Consider the following 17,065-nt stretch of genomic DNA (forward strand, 5'->3'; position numbering starts at 1 on the left):
GAGACCACGAGGCAAAACAAAACAGCGAAATGAGAAGCCGGAGAGACGTAAAGGCACAGGCAGGTCTGCCAGCAGAGCAGCCCACCGGTAGGCTGGGGAAAGACGCATGGGCTGCCAAAACACTCCCTCCAGCAGGAGAGTAGTTTATGCATTTTGTTTTGCGAGATTAAAACAACACTTGGACAATGTGCCCACACTTGGCTTACTCATGCCCAGGGGCCTGACAGCCCCCAGCCCCATACCCCCCCAAGACAGGACAGGGCAGGGTCCTGGGGGGATGCAGAGCCTGCAGCAGCGATGCCCAACTTCCCCAGGGCTGAGCCAGCCCAGGACCCCCATGGATGGGGGGCGGTGCAGGGCCCCCAGCAGCTTCCCCCTGGCAGCCCTGGGGTGGCCAGCAGGGAGGTGCTTGGAGAGCTGCCACCAGATGAAAGCAAGGAGACTGCTGCTTCCTCCTGAGGTGAAGAATGTTTTCCTAAATAGAATTATTTCTGCAGCTATAACAAAGAGAAATCCTATGGGGGAGGTAACACAGGAATAAACTCTAAACCAGATTATGTCGCAGTCCCAGGAGCATCTGCACAGCATGAGAGGCAATCCTGGGCTAAATAACGACTCTCCTCTCCGAGCAGAGAAACCCTTTTATCAGGCTATCGTACCCCTGGTTCTCACCACATCCCACCGGCCCTCATGAGCCTGGCCTGCACGTCCTCTCACAGCAGCTCTGCGCCCACCGAAACACCAGGCTGCAGGGCTCACACCGTGGTGGGGAAGGGGAAGCGACGGGGACGGGGAAAGAACCAGTGTGGAAACAGGAAGAGCCAGAGATGGGTTGGCTGCCTGCAGGCTCAGCACCCGGGATATTGGGTTCTTCCTTAGCATCTCTCCCATGTGTGCAGCACCGGCTGCTCAGCCCCCGCTGCGCTGGACCTGGCCACAGGATCGGGGACCCTCGACCCAGAGTCTGATGTACCCAGTGAGGGGACCCTCCCCAAAACTGAGCATGCAACCTGCCAGCACTGCCACGGAGAAGGAGATGCTGGGTGGGGGGAAATGCGTTCTGATGCCTGTGGGGACCCTGCTGCCCTCGAGCTCCAGCTGCCTCTGCCCTGGCACAGTGGCTGGGCCCTTCATCAGCAGCTCCAGCACCCTGTGACCCCGGCCCTCGCCCGAGCATCCCCGCGGGGACCCGGAGGGAGATGGGCTGCACAGAGACAGGGGCCAGGAACAGAGGGGAGGGGGGCGGCTTCTGGCCCTCGCACCTCCAGCCCCCGGGTGGAGCAGCCCTGCGGCATCGGGAGAGGAGATGGGGAGGAGGAGGGGGGGAGGAAGAGGATGGGGGGAGGGGGAGGAGGTTGGGGAGGAGAGGGGGAAGGGGGAACGCAGAGGCAGCGAAACAAAGCGAGGAGCGGGGGAGGGCGGCGGTGGGAGGAGGAGGAGGGGTGGGAGGAAGGATGAGGAGGAAGAAGAGGAAAAGGAGGGGGCCGCCGGATAGGCGGCTGCCGGCAGGGACAGAGCAGCCCCAGGACCCCCCTTTTCCCGGGGGGCCTGGGCTGACCGACCCTGCAGCCCATAGCCCAGGTTGTTGTCATCCTCCTCCTCCCGGGGGTCCCTGCCGGAGTGAGGCCGGGGGCAGCTGCAGGGTGGCCCCCACCCGTGGGGTGCCGGCCCAGGCTCGGCTTGCTGCTCCCATACGGAGCATCCCTGCGGGGAGCAGCGCTGCCAGGGAAAACAGCCCAACACAACGCACCCCCGCACAAACATCCCTGCCAGTTTGCCAGGACTGGAGCCATTCCCACTTCCCCGCTCCCGTCTCCCCAAGCGGCGGCGCGCCCCTCCGCTGGCGCTGAGCGCCCACCCTGCCCCGGCAGCCCCGTGTTGCGGGCCGGGTCCCCAGCGGATGCCAGCCAGGGGCTCGGGTGAGCAGTGGTTTCCCGGAAGGAGCGTGTGAGCAGCGCAGCCGCCTTTGGGGATCTGCTAGTGTAATTCTTGCTGGAACTGAGGAAGCTGAAATCAAGATCTGGGTCCCCGGGGTCTCAGCCCAGACAGGGAAGCTGGGGTCCCTCTGCTCTGCCCTGGCAAGAGGGGCCGGAGGAGGCTGGGAAGCAGGGAAGGCCTTCTGATTTGGTCTTGCATTTTATTTTCCTCCTTGCTTTGGGGCACAGTTTCTATTGCCACATACACTGGATGTTTCTGCCGGTCCAGTTACGATCTCGCTTTTCCCAAGGATTTCTCCACAGCCACTTACACAAGACAATAAACACCCACACGCCTCCTCCCACAGCTGCGCGTTGCTACCCCAGCTCCCAGCCGGGGACAGGAGGGCACCGCCGGATCCTGCTCCCCGTGGCAGGTGCCAGTAAGCGCCGTGCAAGGGCAGCACACGGCCCGGCCAGCCCCACAGCCAGCTGGCAGCCTCCAGGATGGGAGAGGGGAGAAGGGAGAGGACCCAACTGGTCTCCAGCACTGCAGGGGTGGGGGGGTGTCAGCTGGACCCCCCAGCTCAGCTCTGGGTCTCTGCCCCCTGAGTACGAGCACCACGAGACAAGGAAGCTGAAAGAATGACACACTCGCATGTGTATCAGTGCTCGTCTTGGGAATGTGCTAAGAACAACAACCCTAAACCAGAGACTTTTAGACGAAAGTAAATGGTGGATTCCTCCTCTGGGGCACTCCAAGAAAAGGGACGAGCTCCGCTCCTCCAGGCCCTCCGTACAAAAATAAAAGCCTTGTGTTACACAAATCACTCTTTGCACTTCTCTCCATCGAACACGCCGGCCCTGGTACACAAGAAGTGGAGCTTTGCTATTCAAGAGAGCGAGGCCACAACAGCGCGCAGAGCTGCTGCCGCAGCTGCACAAACACCGCAGGGAGAGAAGCGGGGAATGGGACAGATGCTTTTGTTTCACTTCTCACTCTCACTTCCCTGTTCGGCCTTCTCGGGACTTGCAAAGTGGGCTAGAAATGCCGTTTCCCAACACCCTGGCAAGTAAGGTTGGGTCACGTATTTCAACTCTCCCAGGAAAGTCCCTGACACCCCTTGGGGTGCACAGCACTGCCTAAACCTCTGCTCTCCAGGGAACCACTTCCAAAATTGCTCAAAAAACCAAAGCAGCGGCCTCGGGGGGCCTCAGGTCCAGCGCCACGACTGAGCACAGACCTGCCACAGCCAGCCCCCTGTGAAGCAATCGCTCCTGGGTGAAGCAAGGCGATGCAAGCCCGGGGCTGAAGCACACATTGCACCCAGACGCTGGGCAGAGGCTCGTGCAGCACCTGCACGCCTGAACCCAAAACCCAGCCAGGGATCTCAGCCTCCCGAGGGGTCCCGGAGCAATCCCAGTGCCAAGCCCTCCACAGCCCCGGCACGGCAGCAGCCAGGCTGCCAGGGGAGCCAAGGGCCGGGCGCACGGCCGGGGCAGCGCGGCAGAGGGAGCTCACCCAGCAGCGCCTGCTCAGCCCCGACCCCCCTCAGCTGCACACGGAGGGGCAGGGGAAGCAAAAATAAGCACAGATACGTTGTCCTTCCTCCAGGTGCTGACAAAATACCACCACCCCTCCAAGGCTGGGGACTGCACAGGGCTGCAGCACTAGGCACGCCGGGAAGACCTGCGGGCAGCAGGGCATGGACAGGAGGGGATTCTGCCGGTCTGTCCTGGCAAAGCAACAGTCCCAGCATTGCTCCAGTGCTGGAGCACCAGGCTGGGTCTCCAGGAGCTGTAAGGATGCTTTAACAAGTAAACTCCATCCCCCTGTGGAGAAGGGGACTGTCAGGAGCTTTACAACAGGCCACACTGCCTTGATAATGCCCCTAATAAATAAGGGAACTCTGGCTAGTGAGTGGGATGTGCCAGTTCCTCTGCCCGAGGGGGACATGCAGGCCGAGCAGGGAGGGTGGGCTACAGGCACACGACCCAAGAGGCAGGCTGGCAGGTTGAGGGCAAGAGGAGGAGCCAGACAAATCCCACTCTCCCCTATCATCCACCCCATGAGAGCAAACGATGCTGAACACCCCCTGGTTCTCACCCCAGTCCTGCAGCTCCTCTTCTCCCGCCTTCATGCCCACCACCCCACACGCCCCTTCACTGGCCTCCCCCACCCGCACTCGAGCTCCTTGTGCAATCCAAAGTCTGCCTTTCTTTTCCATACCCACAAATTGAACATTTCAGTAGCTATTAATCATTCCACAGTTTGATTTGGTGCAGAGCTCTGTGCCGTGCTGGCTGGCAGCACCCTGCTCCCGTCGGATGGGCTGAGGACACAGAGCTGTGTTGCCAACTTCTCACTGCGACCCCGTTATTTCCCCCTCCCACCATTCAGCTCTGCACCAGGCGTGAGCTGCTCGCCTTTTAAGCCCTTTCTCATCCCACCTCTCCTTGGTTGCTGGCAAACAGCTGCACCAGCAATGGCAAATTCCATCACCCCATTTTTCAAACTCACAAATTCTCAGGGAAAAAAATTCTATGCAAAAATCTGCTACTACACTGATTCCTTCAAACCTCTTCCTAGAGCCCCCCTGAGCCTTGCCAACACCTGGCAGTGATGGAGCAGCTCCAGCAAGGCACTTGTGCCTCTGTGCTCTTCTGCTCACCCGCTCGCCCCGTCCTTCCCAACCTGCCCTTCGACTGCCCGTTCTCTGGGGGCAAAGTCCGAATCTATTTCGCTACGTCCAATGCCGAGATCCATTTCTGAGGAAGAGCTGCAAGTATCACTGTGAAAAGGCACAGGCACAGCAGTGCTGCGGGCTGGGGTCCCAGCTCTGCTGCGGGCACTGCTTTTTTCTGAATATTCCTGGTTTTGCAGTATCACACCATTTCTGCACCTTCCCAGCCCCCACTGAGGGGACAGGCCCTTCTGCTGGGTCTGGGTGCCGGGGAGGGGGTCTGCTCTCCCACAGCTGTCTGCTCCATCCGTCACCTTTACACCTCTCCACCCTGACCCCCTTAAGCCCCTTTTCCAGCTAATGTTTTGTGTGTTCAGCTCATCCCTCTGTCCCACCTCTCAGATCAGAAAAACAGAAAATGAATTAAACGCATCTTACTATTGATCTCAGTAGCAACAAAAGAACAGCTCCTCCCGAGCTCAAGTCTCCAGATCCTTCCCATGCCTGTACCTGGCAGATTTTCACTCAAACTCAGCCATCCCTGCCCACAAACCACAGCTGGGAACTGAGCCCACCTCTGGGCTTAAAACCTTTAGTTCAGGTTTAGGCGCTCGTTTGCCGACGGAGACACCCACCCGCACCTCTCCCACGCATGGAGTTACACAAACTCACTTGTCGGCATCCCCCCCAAAAGCTGCTCGTACCGTGCTCCCGGTCCCCCTCGCCTGCATCTCCCCGGCCGCCACCGCCACTCTCCCTTCTCTGATGCTTGTGGGAAGGACGCACCGGGGCCGGCAGCGGCGGCTCCCGTCCCTGATCCTCTGGGGGTTGTGAAATTCGGTTTTCTTTCAGCATTTCTTGTCCCTCTCCTGGGAGGTTTTTGTCTCCGTGCAACGTCTCTTCTCCTCCTGTCTTTCTCAACACAGCTGGGAAGAGTCAGGCTCTGCCCTGGCACATCCCTGCGGTTCCTGCCCACCCCAGCCCCTGCCCACTCGCTGCCTCCTCAGAGCCTCCACCAGCTCCTCACTCACCTCCCAGTCTTTAGGCACGTACAATAGTTTTTTTTTTTAACATACCTTTCGCTTCCTTATGTGATTTTTACCTCTGTTTACCTCTCTTGCTTCATCTTTAACCACCCAAACACCCAGCTCTTACCTGGGGCCTCTTACACCAGACAGGTCCCTTCCTGCAGCAGCGTTTTGCTCAACAGCCTCTTCATCCCCCAGTACATTTCTTACCAGATTCCAGATCTTCCAGCAACTGCACCAGACTAAGACCCCTCCGTCTCTGGACACTTTTCCCTTTGCTGTTTCAACTCTCTCGGTTTCACCCGGCAGCTTCACCACCTTGCTGTCCACTGTCCCACCCGGCCCCTCCGCCAGCTGCAGCTGAGCCACAGCAGGCACCAACGCAGCAGCTCTGGAAATGGGACTCGGGGTAATCCTGCATCAAGCAGCCTAAAAAAGTTATGCCTGGCTCATGAAAGCCTGACCTGTGCACGCATACGAGGTCTGCTTGCAACATCCTTGAATTGACGGGGGGCACAAGAGTGAAAGGAACCCCCGCTCCCACAAAGAGCCACCCTGGCTGAGGTCCCACTGAAGGTGCTCTGCAAGGAGCCGCAGCTCCTGACTGCCTCGCCCAGCGCCTCCACCCTCTGCTGAGGCACCAACTATTGCAAAGGCTCTTGTTTTCTGCCAGGCTCCATTTCCTGATCAAATGCCCTTCCCCCTGCTGCTCTTTACATCAGCCCCAGAGGCAGCAGGCACAGTCACCAAACCTCACCTAGCCCTCCCTGCAGGAAAGAGAGCCTGTCCAAAACACAAAGGCTTTCTGAGATTTACCTTTCACAGCCTTCCTGAGGAGCAGCAACCCCACTCTGCCAGAGACACAGAAGCCCTCCTCACCATTAGCTGCTGCCCTGTGTTATCTCTGCTCCATCAGAGGGTAAGTGCAGGCACATGAGCGGGTGCCAGGGCCCAGCTGGTACCAGCAGCAGCTTATCTCATCTAGCTCACCTCCACGCCCGTATCTGGCGTTACAGGCTGTATGACAAACCCAACAGCAATCCAGGAAGACCTTTAAGACTTGTTCCCCACTGAAAGAAAACCAACAGTGCAACCTGAGCAATGCAATTAGGCTGTTCCAGGGGGGCAGGGAGCACCTCCCGCAAAGCTCCTCGGCTTTAAACCTGCGCAGCAGCAAGTCCCTGGGGGCTGCGGGAGCCCGCCCGGCGTCCCTGCACTGGCTGCCTGAGGGGTGCACGCCGCAGCTCCGCACCTGCACCTCAACTCCGGTGGCCTCCCGGCCCACGGAAGGCGCCGTCAGGGCTGGGCGGCTGCTGGACCCCTTTTGCAGCAGCCCTTTGCGGGACCCCCACTGCAGAAGCCCCTTCGCGGGACCCTGTGCAGGAGCCCCTCTGCAGAACCCCCCTGCCACAGGTGCCCCAGGGGGGTCTCAGGCTGCCGCGCCGCTCTCGGTGCGTGGGACAGACACGGCGGTGGAGGCACCGTGCAAAGCTCCCGAGGCGCTGGAGTTGAGCCTGAGCGTAAACTGGGGCTAAAGATGACTGGGTGAAGTTGGGCACGTGGGGGTGATCTTGCAGGGGGAGGAGGCGTCAAAACTTTTCAACAATTTTTAATGGAAAATGGCTGATCCACAGATCTGTAATATTTGTGAGAATACCTTTGATTTTATTTTTCTTCCTTTCTTAAAAGGAGCTTTCATTCAAATTTAATAAAGGAAATATGAGTCTTTCATCTTTTTTGTGATTTTCACATAAAGCTGCTCAAAGCACCCACAAAAATTCTAAAGAGAAAAATTGTTTTCCCTGAAAATCACAACAAATGACTGAAATTATTCATAAAACTGATCCAGAGCATTTGTCCTGTTCCAGGCCTGAGGAATTACGAGTTCATCTTGGTTTCACTAAACGCTGAGCTGGGGCTGAGCGAGGGAAGGATGCGCGGGGTCTCCCGCGCTCTGCCGGGGCCACGAGCGCAGGACGGTCTGTCCGACGCTGCGGGAAGGGCACGCTGCAGCCGGGCTCAAACACGTCCCAGCCCAAACCCCACCAGCGGGGCCGGCCAAGGCCAAGAGCTGCGGGAGGCGGGGGGCGCGCACCGGACCCCGGCTGCGGCACGGAGCGGCCGCCGCTGCCCAGCCCGCCCGCTCGGCCTGCGGCAGAACCGAAAACACCGCGTCTCCCCTCAAAACCGGCGCCTGACGCAGATAAACTGGACTTGAAATAACGAGGCGAAGTTCTGAGAAATGGGGAAGAGGAAGCGTGGTGCTGGGCTGCTGCTACCAAATAAATTCTGCATTTTGAAAGAAATCAAACCAATTCTTTAGTTTGTTCAGCCACCATCTCCACATTAGGTACTACCTAACTCAATTTTTTAAGGAAAACCTTTGTTAATGAGTTCTCTAGAAAAAAGCAAAAACCTACTTATCGTAAGTTGATTAGAAAGCAGAACTGCTGCTTCCAGCCTCGGATACGCTTCGTGACAAGGGAGGGCGTGTATGATACCATATGTATCACGTGAAGTGGTGCTGGGTGGAGGAATTGCCGTCTTCGGGGCTTTGATTTTTAAAAAAAGAAAAGGATACAACCTACAATTTGCAGCATGATACGGATAACGTTTTTTAGTAAGATTAGGTGGGAAAACAAGTTGGGGGAAATGACAGCTTCAGGTCCATACGACAGACAGTGTCTCAGGAAAGGAGTGGCACCCGCTTTGTCAGATCCCACTGAACCCTACCCTGTAGCTCTGGCGATGTTTCTTTTACTGGTTCTGACCCCAACCATTATGTTAATGGGTGAGAAGTAAATATTTATGTTTGCAGCCACAAGGTTATTGGCAACATCTGGAAGGGAAAAAGGAATGTTTTTCAAATCACTGGAGATGACCATTTCTGCAGAATAAACGTGTGCAGAGCACGAAGCCGCCCGGTCCCCCCCCATTGCCAGCCCAGGGATGCGGGAGCAGCCGGCGCCTTTGGGACCTTCCCAGGAACCAGCCGAAGCCGCTGAGCACAAAACTCTCTCTGGGCTTTGAAATGACACCCGTAATGTCATGGAAGGCTTTGCAGTGCCCCGCTCACGAGCGAAACTCCACCGTTACCGCAGGGCTCTGGCAGCGGGAGCCGCCCGCGACCGCAATAAATTACACCGGGATTCATCCTGACCCGGCACTCGACTTCTGCTGGGGCACCTTCTCTCCAGGGGACGGGAATCGGCCACTGCTGTGCGGCTGCGAGGAGGGTGGCAGCGCTGGGAAGCCACCCTCCTGCGCCGGCGGGCAGGGGGATGCTCGGCTGCCCCTGCCCACCGAGCACCGGCCCCGGGCAGGCACACGTGGCGGCCGGGCTGGCAGCGGTGCAGGTGGCACTGCCCTCGCCCGCCGGCGCAGCGTGCACGGCGCCTCGGTGCCCGTCCTCCCCTGCGAGCAGGTCGCTGCTCTGCCCTCTTGGCCTCACTGTCACACACTGCCTTTTTTTATCTTTGAAATGCAGCAGCTGTCTCTGGAAGTGGAATATAAATATCGAGGCCAAGGCACAGGCAAGGGCTCTCCCTCCCAGGTCGGATCGTCTCCCACCTCCCGCCGGCCCTCCAGAAGATCCACGTGTCTGAGTAGGAACGGGCGCAGTGTGGCGTCCTGTTTCTGAGGAAAGCCTCCCTGCGGTGGGCAAGAAATGCTTCAGCTGATGGAAACGGAGGGTGAGAGGGGTCAGCCTGTGAGCAGCAGCAGATGCTGCAGCCGTTCACGGAGGGGCAGAGCCGTGACCCCAAATGCTGTTGTGGCTTCCCAGCAGACAGGCACCCACGCCGATCCGGGACATCCCGCTCCTGCTTCCCTTTCTGCTGAGAACCCACTTCCCTCCTCCACCAGAGACCGAGCCTCCATCCCTCTGTCGCTCCCCGCCCCCAGCATCCTCCGCTCCTCCATCCCTCCATCGCTCCCTCATTCTTCCCGTTTCCCTGGCAACGCCCATCTCGCGCCGGAGATCTGTCCCCTCTCTCCCTCTTATCTTTCTCCTTTCTCTTTCATCTATCTCCTAATCTCCCTCTCTATTCCAAACCTCTGTCCTTTGCTTCCTTTCTTTCTCTCTGCCTTTTCATCTCCTCCAATGTCTTCTCTATCTCAGGGTTACAATTGTTTGAATCTCACTTTTGAAAAATAATCTACTTCATTAACCGCCGTGCCACCAGCTCCACTCCCACTCCCCCTGCAGCCCACCCGCGTGGCTCCAGACCCCTGCCCATGCCTGAGCCCCCAGCGTGCCCCTCTGCCAGAGGACGATAAAGTTGCTGTGCTTTGGCAAGGCCCTTCCAACCTTCCTCCAAAGCCCTTCAAACCAAGGGGGAGCCGAGTTTTCCTCTCACACGACAAGCTGTGCAGGATCGGGCAACCAGATGCCCCCCTGCGCTGCCTGCGGGGCTCGCCTGCCCGCGCTTTGCCGTCAGGGCGGCGGTGCCGGGAGTCCCCGCTTCGCTGTATTTTCCGTGCACACGGTATTCCCCCAGAACTGCTGTTGTAGCCAGAGAGGAGCAGCCCCGGACACCCACCCACGCTCTCGGCGTCGCCTTCCGCAGCAGGACCCGGCTGCGGGCACCGGGTGAAGCCTCACCAGCCGGTCCGGAGCCCCATCCTCCAGCCCCTCTCTAACGCAGCCAATGTGAAAGCCGGTGCCTCCAGTCCAACGCCTCTTCCTGTGTCTTGGATCAGCCCTCAACTTCTACTTCATTTCAAAGCAACCAAGGGAGACTAAAATTAATGGCAAAAGATGCTTTCTGAAAATCAGAGTCCCAACTGAATCGGTTTGGCCATGGGGGTGATGGATGGACATGAGCTGCCTGGGGAGGATGGGCTCTGCCGGGGTCTGGGGGATGGAAGGAAGGAGTGGGGGAGGCCTGGGTCTGACTCGGCAGCACAGGGTCACGGCCAGGGGACCCCGATCCGTGGTACACAGTGCAGTGAGGAGCCCGTTGGAGCAGGTTCATTTCCCTGCACCAGGGAAGTCTCCTTAGAAAACTGCTGTGCACAGTCAGACGGAGCCAACGCTGGAGCCAGCGCTCCGCTTCTGCCAAGGGATCACGAAACCTTTGTTCCTTGAGCAGCCAAAGCCCCACCAAACCCTGCTGATGGTCAACGCGCAGATCAGCGCGTGGGCTGGGAGCACCAGGGGAGGGGGATTCACATCACCCCCCCCCCGATGCCTTCCATGAGGAACTCCTGTCGCTTTCCTACATCACACAACAGCATCTCTTCTTTAGAAGACCAGACAGATCAAGCTTTAAGCCTGATTTATCAGCCCTTCTCAAAGCAAGACAATGGAGCTGCCAGGAGCACTGGGATGGTGAGCTGCTGGTGGCACCCAAGCTGAGTCTGGGGAGCGGCAGCTCGGGGACCAGCCTTGTCCTGCTGAGCGAGGACGTTTCCCTTAGACCTGACTGGAATCGCTGTGGCCTTACGGACACGTACGAGACCCCTCCTGCTCTTCTGCCGTGGAAGGACCCTAACCCACGGAACGCCGGCACCCTGAAGCCCCGCGTCCACCAGACCGGAGCGCAGCGACTCTCCATGGCCAATGGCCACCCCATGCCCCGGGGACCTGGCACTGCTCCCCGGCACAGCGCTCTGGCATGTCCCACGCGTTCCCACGGGCTACTTGTGCAAGCACAACGTTCCCCCTTCCAAATTACGCAAACGTGGCCTCTCCATCCCCATCCACCTCCCTCCTCCCCAACGCGGCGTGGGGACGTGCGCCACAGCAGAGAGCTCTCAGATCTTGCTCTCGGAGCCTGTTGTCATCTCATCTCTTAAAATGCTGCCGATCACTCACACAGGAGCACCAGCAACAGAAACAGTGATTAAACACAAGTAATTGGTGGCGTAGGTGCGGGGTGAGCCGTGGTCGGGGGCGAGCCTGGCTGGAGAGGGCTGCTCCTGCCTGGACCCCCTCTCGCGGCATGAGCACCCACACCCCGGCCAAAGCAGCACCGACCCGCAGACCTCCCCACGCTTTACGGGGCTCTGGGCGTTTGTCAGCGGTTTGGGACGGATGGTTTGTGGCGCGGCGAGGAGCAGGGAGAAATCCCACCCCGGCCAGCCCTGCCGCCGTCCCAGCCTCGCTTCAAAGGCTCTGCACAGAAACCTCGCTCTCCCTTGGAAAACAATTTTTTGCTTTTAAGTGAAATAAACAGGGAAAGAAAGACTTTCAAGTTCCTCCTTGCTGCAACGACTTCTCTTCGACATACTCCCTTTCCTCTCCGAAAATAGAAGAGCTATTCAAAAAAGATGCAAGAAGAAAAAAGGAACTGAATAGAGGAAAGAGGAAAGAAAAAATGGAGCCCCAAGGGGGTGGAGAAAAACAGAATGAAAAGACAGCAAAAGTAAAGAAAAGGGATGAAAAATAAAGGAGGGGGAAGAGAGAGACAGACAGAGAAGCTTTGAAAAGAAAGAATGCTCCCAGCCTGAATACAGTGTGCATGAAAAAAAGAGCGCTTGAAAAGAAACAGCCAGATGAAATGACCTCTCATTCACAGCCTGTGCCAATCACCACCACAATGTAAATCCTTTCTTCTTTTCTGCATTCTCTCTCTTTCCAGCGGGGGCAGAGGGAAGAGGAAGAAAGGGGAGTTAATTCTCAGCATAGCAGAAAATAAATCTGCTCCTTGCTAACTCCCTGAAAGAGACGCCGAGCTACTTTTAAAAATACCTCTCCCAGTAATCACACATGGCAGATATGTAAAAAAAGTAAAAGAAATTCTGCACCGAGTGGCTCTGGGCAGGCCTGTCCTCACCACCAGGCCTCCTAGATGAAAAGCCACCACGCCGTCCCCAGGAAAAACTGCGGAGCAAACACCCAGAGAAAACAAATCTGTGGAAACAAGTGTGGCCATGAAAAGCAACGGGCGCCAGAGATTTAGGTCAAACCCCAGACCTTGCAAAGAAAGATGAGGGATGCTTGTGACAGATGCAAAAGCGGGGGCCCGACTCTGGGCCAGGCGCTGCGGGAGCGGGGAGGCGAGGGGTGGGCCGGTGCCCGGTGCAGCCCCCCTCGCCCTGCAAACCCCAAACCCCTCCGCAAAGCAACAACAGACACCCCTGCCAGGAGAGGCCTGACAGGGCTTTTACTGCAGGTCTGCAAACCCCAGCACCGTCCCGTTGTATTCGGCATCTTCAGCAGAGGTCGGGGGTTAACAGACCCTCACATGTGAAGACGAACCAAAAAGCACAGTAAGGAGAGAGGCATTGTAACGTGGGACAAAGGGAGAGTAAAAATGCAGGGAGAAGAAAATGCTGAAGACGGAGCCCACCAGGACAGCAGGGTCCCCCAGGGGCAGAGGGGACCCGAGCAAGCGGCAACAGGCCGCCCAGGTTCCTGCAGGCAGCAAGCCAGACCTGGAACTGCAACGCTGCCTGGCAGCAACGCAGACCCAGGCTGCGGGTGAGGGTCCGCAGCGGGCGCAGGACGACGGCCCTGCGCGGGAGCCTGTGCAGCAGCTGCTCAGCATCGCTCCTGCTCAGCATCCCCTGGTGCCAGGGGCTAATCGTAAACTGCGGGGACCTCAAAGCAGAGCAATAAAAGTGGCTGGAGGTCAGAGGAACTAACACGCAAGTAGGAGCTCAAGCACCTCTGTGTGTATAACCCGGCGGGCCGGCTGTAACAGGGAAAACCAACCAAAACGTTATAAACGTGAGCTGTGTGCCACCCCAAGAGGAACAGAGGGCACACCCTGCAGCAGGAAGACGGTCTCATTTTTGAGATTGTTGCTGTCCTTATCTTTGGAAGCAATTTTAATGTGTTATATTCCCCATGTGGAGCTTGCCCACACAGGCAGTGCCGCCTGCGGGATGGCAGCTCTTGGGCCCGGTTGCCCCCTGCCCGCCCGGGCTCCGTCCTGCGCTGGGCTGTGAGAATGGGGAAATGGGATCCCACTGCTCGGATCCATTCACGGCAGCCAGAAATCTCCAACCAGAGCTAAAGGCCAGGAGGAAGGCGAACGCTCCAGCTGGCACGTGATTTTGCTATTAAGTTCACTCTTCACAGGTACTGAAGAGTGGCCAGGAAATGCTCCCCCGACCCCCTGCGCCTGGGCAGACATTACCCCCTCACTGCGGTGCGGGGAAGGGGGAGCGGGCGACCGACGGCCCCGGGGACAGCACGGACAGGAACCTCAGCACAACGGCCAGTGCGGTCATGCCAAACTCTCCTCTGCTTCTCAGACTCCTGGTGTTCGAGACAAGGGGTCCCAGAGCCCCGCCAGCACTGGAGCCTCCTCCCCTGCCCCGGCGGCTGCCCGCCCCCCGCAGGGATGCTGCGCCCACCGCGGCCGGGCATCGGCTGAGCTGCGGCACGAGGACGGACACCGGCCGGGGCAGCAGCGCCGGCAGCTGCGCCACGCGCCCCTGGGAGCCGGGGCTGCTTCTTACGGCGACGCTCACCGCATCACTGTCACCTCTGCTGGGCCAGGTAATACGAAAATTATAGCCAAGAGGGTCTAATTTGAGGGTGTTTGTTAAGTAATACTCGACCGAATAATCTTTCACATGCAAAACTTGTCAGAGCTTCCGAAACCCACTGTTATTGGTGAGCGGAGCCAGGTCCTGCTGCCGGCACAGAGGCTGCTCTGAGGAGTCCGAGGAGCTGCCGGTGAGGGGACACGTCACCCTGGGCCTCCTCTGTGAACTTCAGATTTTCAGGCTGCTTTGCTTTGGAGAAAACTGCTACCAACTGTGCCGGCCCCGCGAGCCAGCAGCCGTCACGGTGTCCCTGAGCACGCCACCAACAACTCCGGTCTGATCTCAGTGGAGGGAAAACATCCTCAATAAGCCTTTGCGAGGTAAAGTATGGCCAAAACATCACGGAGGGACGCAGGACCTCCCAGCTCAATGTCTCAAGGAATTACCTACCAACACACGAAATCTCCCCTGCAGAACTCACAGGTGACAGTGGGGTAGAAATGTTAAATAACACTTTGAGTGCACTTTTCTGTAGCCCACAGGTGAAAGGAGGAGGGAGAATCGCAGCTTTTCGGCAGCAGGGGGGTAAGGGGTGGGGGCCCAGGACCTCTGGGAACGTCCCACTTCTGATTTCTCCGATAACAGCGTTACTGCACGTGTTGTGCCCTTTTAGGAGCAAAACTGACTGCTCAGCTGCAAACACCACGTTACTTTCAGATCCACAAGGTGAAAAATGTTTCAGATCCTTTTCTGAGCAGCTGAGCAGTTCAGAAAGAGGAGTGTTTGGAAAGTGTGGCTCAGGATGGATGGAGCAGGGGGCACCCAACGAAGGGTCCCTGCCGGTGGCAGTTTATGCAATCTCAGCCCAGGACCGACCCAAGGAAGCGATCGTGCTAAGTCAGATATGGAAAATACGGTATCCCCCAGCAGTGGTCGCCAGGCGGGGTGAAGGACGGCCGCAGGCATCTGGGGGGGATCTGCTGATGGGGCATACGCAACATGGTCGATTTGTGGGACAGGGAAATGGCCATGCAGCCCGGGGCACACGGGCTGCTCTGCCCAGCTCCAGGGCATTCCCTGCTCTGCCCCGTACCACCTCGGGAGAGGCCCCGGTGTGGGCAGCAAGGGTGCGGGCGGCGTGCCCTGCTCCGGTGTCGCGGGGGTGTCTGCCCCCTCCAGCCGTGGGCGCCTCGTCCCCGCCAGGGTTTAGGGGATGAACCAAAGCCAGCTGTCTCTGCTCTCCTCCCTGTTCCTGATGCTAAGCCACAGGAACCCAGAGCCTTTGCTGGGGCTTCGTGCAGGCTGTGGGTGCTGCTCCCCCTGCCTGGTCCCTGAGATGCCTCTCTGGACTGCCCAATCCTCCTCTGAATTGCTCCGCAGGGTGCAAACCCTGGGGGAAGAGGGGAGTTACACGGATGAAGGGCACCCACAGAGTGCCCCCCAACCCCGCTGGCCTCAGCGCCCACCCAGCAGCTGTGGCTCTGGGGTCCCTCACCGCAGAGGGTCTCCAGTGACACCCAAATGGAAACTCGGGGCGAGAAGTGACCAGGAGTCAGAGACAGATGGCCATGGGGCTTGGGTTGAGATCCTTCCCCAGCCCTGGGGCGCCCAGCTCCATCCCCGCTGCCGGGACCCGCCGCCGCACCCGCGGGGGACAGCAAGGACGCGGTGACAAACAACAGCCACAGCGTGGCTGCCCGCCGGCTGCCAGCACCGAGGGCTTCGGTAGCCAAAACCTCGTCCTGGCAAACAGGGCCACGGTGGCCAGCGATGCCCTGCTCCGTCCCGCTGGTACCCGGCAGCACGGCGTCCTCGGCCATAGCGAGACCGCTCCTGCCCCTGACTGCGCCTGCGTGCGTTAGGGGTTCAGTTGGGAATACGGCTAACACCCCGCATCGCTTTTGTTTTCCCAAAGGTTAGCAAACAGGTTTCCAAGCACCGGCGCACGCACACTGGCCCCATCCGCAGCCCACCCTCTGTACGACCCGCCGCGGGCCAGGGACGGCGGTCTGTCCCGAACCCCCCAGCCCCGAGCAGCGGGAACACAAAGAGCCTGTTTCAAAATACCAAACCTGTCATTAAAGTGAAAAATCCTCCAACATGGAGCCTAATGTGACACAGATGAAAAGTCTGAAACAGTGACAGGTAAAATTCAAGCCAGTGAAGTCAGTGTGACTGATATGGAAAATGCCTCTTCAAGACAGGAGGCACAGCTTCCGCCCTAACGAAGGATAATGAATGTACGGCAGCTACAGGATGGGTGCTTCAGAAAATAAAGGCTGTATATGTAATTTCAGACTATTTGAGAGTCTGTGAGAGAGTGAAGTTTGGGGATTTTAAATTTTTTTTTTTCAAGCCGAGCTACTTTTCATTCCGCTTCAGTGAGGAACCTGTGGGGTGGTCTCTGCAGAAAGGCTCGCTACATAAGGGGCTCCACATCTGCGCTCCCGCACGTTTCTGGTGACTTCAGGGGAGCAGAAACTTAGGTTTTCAAATCTGAGCCCTGAAATGCATCAGATGGGAGCGCCTGCGATCAGAGGGAACACGGACCGCAGCGACAGCTCTGCTCTCCTGGAGCTCCAGAGGACGCGCCCCGCAGCCGGGTACGTGGGCGCTGGGTGCAGCTGCCCGCACGTCCTCGCCGAGGACGGTGTGCGTGGCCCATGCGATTGGATTTACGCGCTTGCCACCGGCCGCCTACAAGCCGTAAAAGCATTGGCCTTTCTGCACGGCACATGTCTTTTAAAACCACGGCAGCCAGAGGACCATGGGGGAAGGAAAGGCTCTTGCTGCTCTGGAGGAGCGTTGCATTGACTGCATACTTCTGTAGGGTTTATGTGGCCCAGTTACAAGGAAATTTCTGCTTATTGCACTTATGCTTTTGTGTATGTTATATCATGAGAGTTAATCCAGTACTACTAACTCTGAGTGGAAGCTGAGATTTTACACAAGACTGCATATTTATTTATTTTTTAAAACGGAGCTCAAAAGAGAG

General features: G+C 58.1%; 1 protein-coding gene across 3 annotated transcripts in view; it reads right to left on the minus strand.

Moving 5' to 3' along the window:
- The window catches only part of ZNF710 (zinc finger protein 710), a 34,942-nt gene that overhangs the window by 9,794 nt on the left and 8,083 nt on the right, over positions 1 to 17,065 (minus strand). The window contains exon 1 of one of the 3 annotated variants that reach the window (XM_064455940.1): positions 5,839 to 6,161. The exons of the other annotated variants lie outside the window; for them this stretch is intronic. The gene's annotated coding sequence lies outside the window, so the exon portion shown is untranslated. Of the gene's footprint in view, positions 1 to 5,838; positions 6,162 to 17,065 lie in introns of those variants that run through there. 3 annotated transcript variants of the gene reach the window in all.

This window comes from Phalacrocorax carbo, chromosome 7, assembly GCF_963921805.1.
Source record: "Phalacrocorax carbo chromosome 7, bPhaCar2.1, whole genome shotgun sequence".
NCBI classification, from domain to species: Eukaryota; Metazoa; Chordata; class Aves; order Suliformes; family Phalacrocoracidae; genus Phalacrocorax; species Phalacrocorax carbo.